This window comes from Cannabis sativa, chromosome 1 (genome assembly GCF_029168945.1).
Source record: "Cannabis sativa cultivar Pink pepper isolate KNU-18-1 chromosome 1, ASM2916894v1, whole genome shotgun sequence".
Lineage (NCBI taxonomy): Eukaryota > Viridiplantae > Streptophyta > Magnoliopsida > Rosales > Cannabaceae > Cannabis > Cannabis sativa.
Window position 1 is genome coordinate 51,946,882 of NC_083601.1, and position 14,116 is coordinate 51,960,997.

Genomic DNA, 14,116 nt, shown 5'->3' on the forward strand with positions numbered 1-14,116 from the left:
ATTTTAGTGGGTTATTTGTCAATTTTCTAAAAACATGTGTTTTTTTGAAATGACATGTTGAATTTATAAGAAATAAGAATATACAATAATGAATTAAATGTTGTAGTTTCAAAAGAAATAAAGAAAAACAAAATTGTTTTCAACACAACAAGTAAGGAGAACTTAAAGTCAATTTTGATACAAAACCTAACATCACACTCAAAAATCCAACTAAAAAAGATTAATTTACGAAAAAAATATTTAAATTTAATTTTTAACGGCAATAATACTTAATTTATAATTTTAAAATTTCTGTAAGTACTTAAATATTAAGTGTTAAGTAAATTGTCACGTGACAATTTTTAATTGGTCTAAATCATAAAATAAGAAAATAACACGTAGATAATAACTTAACATTTAACGTTTAAGTAGCTACAGACTTTCAAAAATATAACTTAAATATTATTATCGGTAAAAATTAAATTTAAATATTTATTTACAATTGAAAATTAAATTTAAATATTTATACCGTATATTATTTATTAAAATAATATAATATTAGTATTATTTATTCAACTTTGTGAGATAAACCCTATTTGGGTAAAATACATAAAAAATTAAAAAAAATAAATTGGGTTTAGAAAATGAATCATTGGATTAAGTGAGAGGAAGAGAGAGAAAGAGAGGAAGCAAACAAATGGATCCTTGCAATCTCTAGATGTCTTTTAGTGTAGAAAAAAGCCTCCACTTCCCACAAATATTCTTATTTAATTTTTTTTTTTTTAATCTTTAGTGCTTTGACATCAACACTCTCTCTCTCTCTCTTTCTCTTTCTTAGTTTAATTTTTTATTTTCATGTTTGTTAATTGTGTCAGAAATGTTGATACAATAACATTATTACAACCAATCTCCTCTCTGTAATACAAGTTATGATCTTCTACTACCATGACCAGAGATACCAACATAGTATTCCCTTCTAGTGTTTGACAGCTCATCCATTTGACACGTGTCTTACTATGATTGAATCATGAAGACATATGTATTTACCATTCTTGTAGTGTAAAATATGAGAATATTAGTTGATTCTCTCATCCTATTAATAGAAGCCCTGAAAATTAGGGAGTAGATCATCTACTTTCTAATTTTCTTTTCTTTTACCAATGACACTAATATGTAAAATTCAGCACACACTAATAATAATTATTATTATTATATTATTACACTTTATAATACTCATCATTCCTTCCTCTTTTCTTGTTTGGGGTAATCACTAGTTTTTTCTTTTTTTAAATTGAAATCTTATTAACAAGTTTAATACATATCAATAAGAAAATATGTATAATTCTTAATCTAAATTAATTTATCATCCACATTAAATGCATATACAACTAATTTATGAAAAACAAATATGAACTAAAGATGCTTTAAAAAAACTAGAAAGCAAACTAGCAAAAACATCTAAAAAAACCTAACTCATTTCAAAAGAAATAGCACTATTGAAAAATAGAAACCAAATAAATAATCAAACTCCACATTACAAAGACAAAGAACAATGTGCAAGACCACTCCGGCACATCATTAAGACTAATGCTTCTGCTTGAATGACTAAAAAGTAACCAAAAAATTCAAATCTTCTGCAATATGTGAACTTTTCGCATTTTGAAGTATAAATAAACAACCTACAAAATACCAAAAAAGATAAAAGAGGTAAAAAATTAACTTTTAAAAAATAAACCAAATTTAAAAACTACTAGTTATAGAAAATAAATCACTAGTTATTCATAAGAGTTTTTAGCAATTAAATCATCTCAACTATCATTTTATTTGCATTTAACACTCTAAGCTTAAATTTTAAAGGTAAAATTCTCCAAAGTCTAAATTATTAAACTAGTAGTAAATTTAAGGTGTTATCCGATTAAGTGTCAATGTAGACTACTTATGTATACACTCGTGTACACATGACACGTTTATATTTGTACATCTAATATTATTATTTAAAAATTATCTTCAAAATTTATTTTGAAACCAAATAAAATTATAAAAATAAAAGATAAAATATTTAAAAAAAAATAAAAAATATATATATTATAAATTTTGAAATAATTTTTATATTTTTTAAATAATATTATTAGGTGTACAAATATAAATGTGACACATGTACAAAAGTGTACATAAAAGTATTCTATATTAGCAGTTAACTGTAGAAAATGAATGGCATCTTGAATTTGCTACCAGTTTAATAGTTTGGAGAGTTTTACCGCCAAAATTTAAAATTAGAGAATTAAATACAAATAGAATAAAAGTTGAGAGAATTTAGCCGTAAAAAACTTTATTCATAAATATAATTATTGATTATTTTGTGTGAAAATATAATTATTTATTTTAATCTCTATATAACATCTCCAACATCATTAGCTTAATTATTATTATCTTCTTTTCTTTTCTTTTTTTTCTTATGGATCATTATTTTTCTTTACATTTCCAATCATAACACATGATTAACATATAAGCATATTATTACCAATTTAAATTTGTTATTATAGCAACTTTTGAGTAAATATCTATCTATCACTATAAAAGATGAAGATCTTTCAAGATCAACAACCTAATATTTAGTTCTTAAAGACCTGACAATGGACATCATAGAAACCTAAATTTGGACTAGAAGAAAGAGTATTTCAAAACTAATTATAGGAATAAGAATAAACATACCTAAAATTATAATACCTTTGTACTCTTTGTTGCTTGAAGAAAAGTATATCACCATAAAGTTGATCATTAGTTAGAATAAGATGTATCAAGAATCGGTGGGTTAACATGAGCATAATATAAATTATATAATGATTACCATAATTTATCTAAGATAATGACACTTATAAATAATCATGTACGAATCAACATGATATAATTAGTAAAAAGATTCGATTGGGGCATATCAGTATTAAGAGAAATAGATTATAATTCTAAATATAAATAAAATACATCAAACAGACTTAGATAATTTGACGGTCGAATAGGCAACGGTTATAGATTAATTAGAATATACCTCTTAAAGACTATTAAAGCATCCTCAAAACTTTTTGTATGTTCTATCCTTTAATCCAGATATGCAATTTGAATTCACACCAGTGTCTTCCAAATCGATCCACCACACATAAGAAATAGTGGAGAGAAAAAAATAATTTCATTTTTCCCTCTCTAATTTCGAAAATTATAGTTTAGATAAGTGTTTAAATTTTTTAAATCAGACTTCTATTTATAGTAGTTAAATCTCATTAATTAGATCATATTTTAATTAATTAAATAAATAAATATATATAATTGAATTCAATTACTGGTATTTATAAGGATTTCTCTTAACTACTTGAGATAATATCTCAACAACTTTGAAATATTTATAATCACTTTTCAAATTAGATATTTACTTAATTGAATTAATTAAATAATTAATTAACTCAAAAGGATAAACTCTATAGGAACAGGACATAGGTGTAGGCATCTATCTTGTTGTTGGGTTTTATGCCTTAAATAAAACTCATTTCAATATAATCAGATTTACTTATTAATATAGATCAGAAATAACATATGTTGCATGGTTCACATGATTTATTTCATGATTATATGTACATAATGTATAAATTCATCTAAAACCCTTTTCACGTACTTGATCCTGTTTATTGTGCCGTCAACACATTGGAAAGTAAACATGACTATGTGAATAAAGTTTCCTAGATTTATCAGACATAGGGTTTTACTGATATGATAATCTACAACAGAGTTTACTTGCATTTGGAGAAGTGTTATGTTCTTTCCAGAGCATTGGTTAAAGTAAAGCTCAGGTTGGATGCATGGAGTATGCATCGGAAGGGACCGATATTGAACTTTGACTTAGATTTATTAAACTTACCGTAATATCTATTCAAGTTAATATCGCCTAGTTGATCCTAGATCAAATGATCTTAATCCTGATATGATTAGGCTCAATCTCGAGAGGCTATTCGTGTTCTTTGATTTGTTAGTTAAGCCTACTTTTAGGTCAGGGTGATACGTACATTTTGGGAACACGGTAGTGCAATTGAGTGGGAGCGCTAGCATAAACATGGAATCTATAGCTTCTATCTGGCGAATAGTAAGCAAAGGATGATCTCCTTCGAGCTTGACCAAACGAACATAAATGGTGGAGTACTCATTTCACATAAGCTGAAATATCATTTATACGGGGTCAAGTGTTTTAAGGAATAAATACATTGTAGGGTGTAACGGTAATTTAATCCCTTTACAGTGTAGATCATTCATATAGAGGATCATTGATCAAATTAGGATTATAACAATGGATAACTAATGATGTGTCTATATGGTGGAACATATAGAGCATTCTATATACTGAGAGTGCAATTCTAAGTTCTATGCGTGGATTCAACGAAGAATTAATAAGTTAGTGAATTTTAGTAATAAATTCTTGATCTACTTATTGGAAGCTCGGTTATATAGACCCATGGTCCCCGCACTAGTTGAGATAATATTGCTTGTAAGACTCATATAATTGGTTTTGATTAATCAATTATAATTCTCAAATTAGACTATGTCTATTTGTGAATTTTTCACTAAGTAAGGACGAAATTGTAAAGAAAGAGTTTTAGGGGCATATTTGTTAATTATGATACTTTGTATGGTTCAATTAATAAATATGATAAATGACAATATTATTTAATAATTATTTATAGTTATTAAATAGTTAGAATTGGCATTTAAATGGTTGAATTAGAAAATTGGCGTTTTTGAGAAAATCAGATGCAGAAAAGATAAAACTGCAAAATTGCAAAAAGTGAGGCCCAAATCCACATGTATAGGGCCGGCCACTTTTGTAGGGTTTTCCCTCTGATATTTTCATTATTTTAATGCCAAATAATTCAAACCTAACCCTAGTGGAATGCTATAAATAGATAGTGAAGGCTTCAGGAAATTTACACTTAATTTATATACTTCTGATTCAGAAAAAACTGAGCCTCTCTCTCTCCCTATCTTTAGCCGCCACTTCCCTCTTCTTTTCTTCTTCAATATTTTGAAATTCTTAGTGTATGAGTAGTGCCCACTTACAGCAAGTGATACCTCAATCATAGTGAGGAAGATCGTGAAGAAAGACTTTCAGCAAGAAGGAGGTTTCAGCATCAAAGATTCAGAGAAAGAGATCCAGGTTCAGATATTGATAATGCTCTGCTACAGAAAGGAATCAAGGGCTAGATATCTGAACGGAAGGAGTCATTATGTTCCGCTGCACCCAATGTAAGGTTTCTTTAACTTTATATGTGTTTAATTTCATCGTTTTAGAAAGTTCATATTTAGGGTGTTAATCAACATACTTGTGAGTAGATCTAAGATCCTGGTAAAATAATTTCCAACAACTGGCCTCAGAGCCATGGTAATTGATTTACTTGCAAGAAATTTGGACTTTAAAACGATTGTTTGTTTGTTTTTGGATGGTATCATGTTGTATTGAGTGTTATTTGATGATTGATTGGTGTTTGTGAATTTTCGTTAAAAATAATTGAATATCTGTTTCTGGAATTATTTTTATTGGATAGTATGGAAAAAATTAAGCAAGTTACTTTTTTACAGAACTCAATTTCGATTTAATTTGAATTAGTTATGATTTTTTGAAGATTCGAAAAAAATCGGAGTTGTGCTGAAATTTTCCTGCGATCACGAAAACTGTCCGTACAGCTCGCAATTTTTTCGTTTTTCTTCGATTTTTTATGTTTTTTCATGCAATTAACTTCCGATTTTTTGTGTAGTTCTATATTTATACTATTACTATTCCTAATTAAATTCTAATTATCATTATGAATTAATTTATTATTTTTTAAATTTAATTCAAGATATTAATGTAATTTGAATTTAAAAATAGTTAGTATCTATCTTATTTACTTAATAATCTATCTTATTTTTAAATTTGATTATATCTTATCTTATTTTTAAATTTAAGGTCAGATTTTAAATATTTTAAATTTTTTTTAAATAATTTGACCTTATTTAAATTTAAAATAAGATAACTATAATCATGTAATTTTAAAAAGATGTAAGATATTTTGCTAACTTTTAAAGTTTGTTATTTTATTTATTTAAATTACATTTAAAATCTGAAAAAGATATTCATTTATCTTTTTAATTTTTTATTTAATTTTTATTTATAAAATAACATTTAAATTTTAAAAGTAGTTAGCAAATTTTTGAAATGATATTTAGGTTGGTTGAAACCTAATTTTTCAAAATTGTAGGTTTAATTTTAAATTTATTTATTTTTTTAAATTTTCGAAAATTATTTTTTATTTAATTCGAAATTAATAATTTAATTTAAAATTAAATAAATCCTACATCCAACTATCCAGCTAACCTTGTTGCAGGAGTATGTGTTTTAGCTTGTGTGTAAGTTTTCAAAACCTATTATTACTTGATTGCAAATAGCCATGGTTACCTTTTTCCAGATCTATTGATCTGATGGCTCCCTTGGTCAAGTTAATAATTTGTAACAGGTATATTTACAAACTTCTTTCATCTGTGTATGTACTAGCAACATGATAAGACCCATCCAAAGTGTGCCTGTGTGAGCCTATGTGTTTAATTTTATTATAGATGCATATAGGTTGTTGTTGCTAAAATAAATTATCATAGTTCTTGATAGAATTTATTTAGGCTCATTTAGTTTTTAGGCCTATTCAATTAATAACAGTTGTTCTTATTAAGGTTAAATTCCTCTCTTTTGGGCCTTGTGTGAGAGTTGGGAGCCATAGTAGTGGGTACGACATACTGAACCCAGCACCCCCTCACATGAACCACCCCAATTGTGAAGGCCCATTTGCCTGATTTGAATAACTGTACTAGGTTAATTAAACTAGTTTAACCTAATAAAATTGATTAGCAACATAATTAATTTCATTTATTTTGAAATTAATTTAAGAAAATCATAGTTTAAAGAATTTTATTCTAAGCTAAACTATGTGTATTTTCTTGTATTTAATTAAATATAGAATTATAACCATCTAGATTCTTTCTGAAGCTTAATTTAAATTTTTCATTAAATATTCCTATTTAAGTTGATATTTAGTTATCTCTAACTAATCAACTTAAATCTGAATATCTTTTGAATTTCAAATTTCAAAATTAAGTTGAGGAATTTTAGGCATTGGTTATTAAGATTCTTTAAATATTTTTTTTAAGTTAATATCTTTTCAAACATTAACTTAAAATGGAATATTTTAGATATTTTTTAAGTTAATATCTTTTCGAATATTAACTTAAAATGGAATATTTTTAAATTAAGCGGTTACAACTTAATTTTAGATATTTAATTAAATTTAAATTTGAAAATATTTAAGTTCTAGATTTTTTCTAATACAACTTAAATTAGATATTTTTTCAAATTTTGTGGAAAAGATACTTAGTCAAATAAGATATTTTCTAGATAATTATTTCTAATATTAAATTGAAAAATATTATACATTGTGAAATTAATTATTTAAATAATTAATTTTGGTACAATCTATTTTAAGTATATTTTTTCCTAGTATTAAACTAAAGATTAATAATTAAGCCTTCTCTACACTTAATTATTTATTTCTTGAATTTAATACATTTAATTAATTTGAAAATTAAATATCTAAGTTGAATTTCATCATGATACTTAAATATTTCTTTTTCATGACACTTAGTTAAATAGAAAATTATTTTTAGTTGAAATTTATTTTTTCAACTAAATTTAAATAATTTTCAAAATATATTTTTTTTATTTTATTAATCAAATTTCGAAATTGCATTTCTTAAATGCTGGAATTTCGAATTTTATTTGAAAAATAGATTAAAGTTGTAAATTATTTATTTTAATTTTGGATCAACTTAAATCAATGATTTTTCATTTATTGATTAATTTAAAATAAATTGAATTAAAGTATATTATTAGAAATTGAATTAATTAGTCAAAGGAAAATCTAGATAGATGATATTTTTGCTTGAAGTATTTTTCTAGTGTATTTAATTAAATAGAAAATTAATATTTAAGTTGATTTTTATCATCATACTTAAATATTTGAAATTTTTCTTATATATTTAATTAAATAGGAAAATTATATTTTTTGTTGTAAATTAATTTTGGGCCAACATTAAATTAGAATAATTTTTCCAGAATTTATTTTTTATTTTAATATGCATTTTCGAAAATTGTGTCCTTTAGGGGTTAGCAACGGTCGGTTTGGTCGATTTTTTACACAAAAAAAATCCAAAATTCGGTTTTCGGTTTTTATGGTTCTAATCCGAAAACCGACCGACCATTATAAAAATATAAAAAAACCGACCGTTTTAATCTACGGTTTGGTCGGTTTAAACCGACCAAACCGAACTTCATTTTTTTTTTAAAAAAAAAATAAGTTTTTAAATTTTTTATAATTATTTGAAAACTAAAAAATTAAAGTATTGTATCAAATATCATATAATTTAAAAATAAAACTTTCTTAGTTAAATAAATAATGTAAAATAAACTTTTTTAAATTTGTTCAAATTATTTGTGCTACTAATATGGTAATGAATTATATTAAAAAACTAGTATTATTTTATGAATGTATGTATATAATATGTAAATGCATCAAATTATAATAACATAAAATAATGAATAATTGAGACTTTAAATAAAAAAGATATAAGTAAACTTAGATTAATAAAATTATATATTAAATATGTACAAAAATAATATATATTACATATAATATATATGTTCGGTCGGTTCTCGGTTTAATCGGTCGGTTTGCGATTGACACTAAAACCGACCATATTAAAGCGGTTTTAACCGAAGGCGGTTTTTTCGGTTTTCAGTTTTTTCGGTGTCAGTTTTTTCGGTGTTCGGACGGACGGTTTATTCGGTTTGGTCGGTTTCTTGGATTTTTTGCTCACCCCTAGTGTCCTTGAATAATTTAATTTTTCGAAATGCAATATATATTTATAGAAAGTTACATTTGAGTTGTAAATTAATTTAAATTAATTTTGTAACAACTTAAATTGAATATTTTTCTAAATATTTATTGGAAATTATTACTAAGATAGAAATAATTCATGTTATTTTCATATCCATCTAAGTAAAATTTATAAATATTAAATTAAAATTTATATTTAGAATTTTTCATTCTAAATTGGAAATTTTAATTAAATAAATATATATTTAAAATAAATAAATTAAAATTAGTATCAATGAAAATACAACTCTTTTTAAATAATGAGCTTTATTATTATTAGGACATTCGATCTCCATTGTTGGTCTTACAAAAGTTAAATGTTTTCAATATAACCTCGAGACGCTAGACTTCGTCCCCCTATGGATGGTTATTCGTTGAACGCATTTAACACCGTAAGATCTCATTTGATAAGTGTTTTGTAAGTTTTCGTCTCTATTAGACTCTCCCTTACGGTGACTACTTAGAGATAAACTTATAAAACATGAAACAATGGTGGAAGCTCATAAAATGAGAATAACCTTGACTCTCGCCTACCGGGACAACGTTGGATTCTTATTTTGATCGAATAAAAGGTTGCTAGAATGGTTTCTATTTTAGATAAGCTGACAACTCTATTCAATGAATGATACTTTGACTCTCGCCTACCGGGACACTGTATCAGTTTGTTGGAAACCTTGGAAATTATTTAGGATTGTATGTTTTAGTATTTTCACTTGGCATTCCTACTTGCTATATATTTAATAATTTCTGAATTGTGTATGAATTTATATTGAACCATGTTAATTTCTGTTATTAAATTGTAGTTTAATTTCGAATCTTCATTGTTGGTCTAACTTATTTTGTTTATCTAATGAGATAAATCCCTAGTGGATTTTCACCATTAGACATACATAATAGTGTTAGATCTCGAAAGATAAATATTGTATATGCGACATCTAGCTGTTCATCAATCGATGACACCTTAGACTAGTATTTTTACGATATGAAACAAGAAGATTATATAAATAAGATTACTTTGACTTTCGCTAATCAAAGCATCGTTGGATTCTTATTTATAAACGAAATTATCCTAATTCCTCTTAGCTTATTCATTTTGAATTAGCTTCAAAACATATCATTGGATGAATGGTCTATAAATCATTTCATGTCATTCTATATTTTCTCTTAAGGAATTAAATGACGCTTATGATTATAATCCCGAAATTCTATTCCCAATTGATATAAATCCTCAATCTTAGAAATCTCCTACTTGTATGGGCAAATCAGACTTAGAATTAAATAGTAGTGGTGGTCCAAGATAGAATTACTCATTATATTTGGTATAAATTTTAAGTCTTTGACTTTAATTTTAGATTCCAAATAGAAATTTTCTTATATTTCTAATTCCAGATACAATACAGTTACACTTTCTTAAGTGTTTAATATCCATCTTTTATTAATGGATTCAAACTGTATGGAATATGAGTTAGGTATTCTGTGACCAGGATCCACTTGCACTATTCTAAGAATTCTTTTATAAACCTAAGTCATCAAAAAACACTACCACATTTTTTTTAATTTATGGCATTTGTATCTTGTTCATAGTGGATTTGACAAGATCAATCTCTGCAAAGAGTTAATATGCCTATATCCACTGCAAGTAGTTCATCTCATTCGCAGATGGATGTACATTCAGGGGTGGATATGAGTTTTTTGTTGTATTCTTAAAACGATCACTCTAGATTATACCTTATGCTAAGAAATTTGAAATGTTTTGAAAAATTTCATTAATTTCTAGCAATGGTTTAAACCATTAAGGTAAGTGGTTAAAGATCTTGCGAACTGATAGGGGTGGAGAAATAGTTAGTAGATATGCAATTCAAAGATCATTAAATTGATTTTTGAATTATATCCAAACTTACCTCCCCAGAAATTTCGAGTTGCATTTTGATGATTAGTTACTAGTCGTTGCCTAATTCCTTCTATGGTAATACAATTTCAGAATGATGTAATGGTTGTATACTTAATGTAAATCATTACTAGATTCATGGATGACCTAATCAAAATCTTAAGAAAAGCTAGAATTGTTAACCATGGTTTGTTAGCTATTCTAAGTGATTAGGGGTGGACCATCCCATTGTCAATAGATAAGAAAGTGTTTGTTCAAACAAATACTACTTTTCTAAGATAATGACTAAGTCTGAAAACAAGTAGTAAATAAAGGAGATATTTTTCTTGATTCCAAAAGTGTTCTATCATCATATATAACATATGATGATCCCACTGCCTCTGTTGTCTTGTCACAACCGAAGAGATCAATACCATTTAGTTTTCTTTGACATAATTCATGGTACCTTGTCGTAGTGGGAGAGTTTCTAGGAGCTCACCTTCTTATGACTTGGGAAACACTAGTGATTAAAATCCATTGTGAGTTTAAACAAGTAATGGATTGTCAAGATAAGAAACTAAGAAGAAAAGCCAATAGAACTATGGTTTAATCCATTCACATGGAATAACCTAAATTTTTCTATTACAAGGACATAAAAGGAAATTTTCGTTTATAAGTCTATTCAATGGACTTAACAAACTTCTCGTTCCTAGTATTATAGGTTTGAGTTTATCTAAACCTATGGCTTGTGGTATACCTGGTAATTACTTACTCTAATGCAAGCAACTTACTTTAGTAAGATGCTGAAGCATTTTCTTTCTAATGGCAATCTATAGAAGCTTCACAACTTCTTAGACATAAATTTTATTTATCTAAGGAAAAGTTTCAACTATTCCAGAAAAGATAAAGCCATGAAAGAATTTCTTAAATCAACAATGAGAGGTCTTAGATATGCTTTTGTATGCCTTAGACCAGACACCTGCTGTTGAGTGGGAGTAATGAGTAGGTATCAGATTAATACAGGAGAAGAACATTGGAAGACAATCAAGTAAATGCTAAGATTAAGAAGAGGAACTATATGTTAGTCTATAAGGGTGTGTTTAAAACTCTTAGACTACACCATATCAGATTTTGAAATTTGCCTTTGTGCTAGAAAATCTTTCTGATAAGATGGTGATTACTCTGGGGGTGGAATAGTAATTTTGGAGAAGTGTAAAAACCTATCTGAAGTCTCTAGCTCTACCAGATAGGGACTGAATGTTAAAGTTGCAGGAAAGGTACTTATTCAGTCTAAGGAAAGTTCTATACATTTTTGGCACCATTCCAAATTGCCTAAACTACTAGTGTTATTTCCTGATTAACCAAAAGTAGTTGCCAAAGATATAGAATCAAGTATCCCAAGAGAGTAGACATATAGAGAGGAATTTCACATGATCAATGATATTGTGATTAAGGAAGAGTAATGGTGGAGAAAAGGTTGTGGTTAATTCAACCTTTCAGATCCTACACTTGATTTGTATATCGAGGTGTTGAGATTATTTGAAACGCACTTTTTGTTTTATATTAGTGCAAGTGGGAGTTTGTTGGGTTTTATGCCCCAAATAAAACTCATTTCAATATAATCAGATTTACTTATTAATATAGATCAGAAATAACATTTAATGTTGCATGGTTCACATGATTTATTTCATGATTATATGTACATAATGTATAAATTCATCTGAAACCCTTTTCACATACTTGATCCTGTTTATTGTGCCGTCAACACATTGGAAAGTAAACATGACTATGTGAATAAAGTTTCCTAGATTTATCAGACATAGGGTTTTACTGATATGATAATCTACAACAGAGTTTACTTGCATTTGGAGAAGTGTTATGTTCTTTCCAGAGCATTGGTTAAAGTAAAGTTTTCAAAGTTGGATGCATGGAGTATGCATCGGAAGGGACCGATATTGAACTTTGACTTAGATTTATTAAACTTACCGTAATATCTATTCAAGTCAATATCCCCTAGTTGATCCTAGATCAAATGATCTTAATCCTGATATGATTAGGCTCAATCTCGAGAGGCTATTTGTGTTCTTTGATTTGTTAGTTAAGCCTACTTTTAGGTCAGGGTGATACGTACATTTTGGGAACACGGTAGTGCAATTGAGTGGGAGCGCTAGCATAAACATGGAATCTATAGCTTCTATCTGGCGAATAGTAAGCAAAGGATGATCTCCTTCGAGCTTGACCAAACGAACATAAATGGTGGAGTACTCATTTCACATAAGCTGAAATATCATTTATACGGGGTCAAGTGTTTTAAGGAATAAATACATTGTAGGGTGTAACGGTAATTTAATCCCTTTACAGTGTAGATCATTCATATAGAGGATCATTGATCAAATTAGGATTATAATAATGGATAACTAATGATGTGTCTATATGGTGGAACATATAGAGCATTCTATATACTGAGAGTGCAATTCTAAGTTCTATGCGTGAATTCAACGAATAATTAATAAGTTAGTGAATTTTAGTAATAAATTCTTGATCTACTTATTGGAAGCTCGGTTATATAGACCCATGGTCCCCGCACTATTTGAGATAATATTGCTTGTAAGACTCATATAATTGGTTTTGATTAATCAATTATAATTCTCAAATTAGACTATGTCTATTTGTGAATTTTTCACTAAGTAAGGGCGAAATCGTAAAGAAAGAGTTTTAGGGGCATATTTGTTAATTATGATACTTTGTATGGTTCAATTAATAAATATGATAAATGACAATATTATTTAATAATTATTTATAGTTATTAAATAGTTAGAATTGGCATTTGAATGGTTGAATTAGAAAATTGGCGTTTTTGAGAAAATCAGATGCAGAAAAGATAAAACTGCAAAATTGCAAAAAGTGAGGCCCAAATCCACATGTATAGGGCCGGCCACTTTTGTAGGGTTTTCCCTCTGATATTTTCATTATTTTAATGCCAAATAATTCAAACCTAACCCTAGTGGAATGCTATAAATAGATAGTGAAGGCTTCAGGAAATTTACACTTAATTTATATACTTTTGATTCAGAAAAAACTGAGCCTCTCTCTCTCTCCCTATCTTTAGCCGCCACTTCCCTCTTCTTTTATTCTTCAATATTTCGAAATTCTTAGTGTATGAGTAGTGCCCACACACAGCAAGTGATACCTCAATCATAGTGAGGAAGATCGTGAAGAAAGACTTTCAGCAAGAAGGAGGTTTCAGCATCAAAGATTCAGAGAAAGACATCCA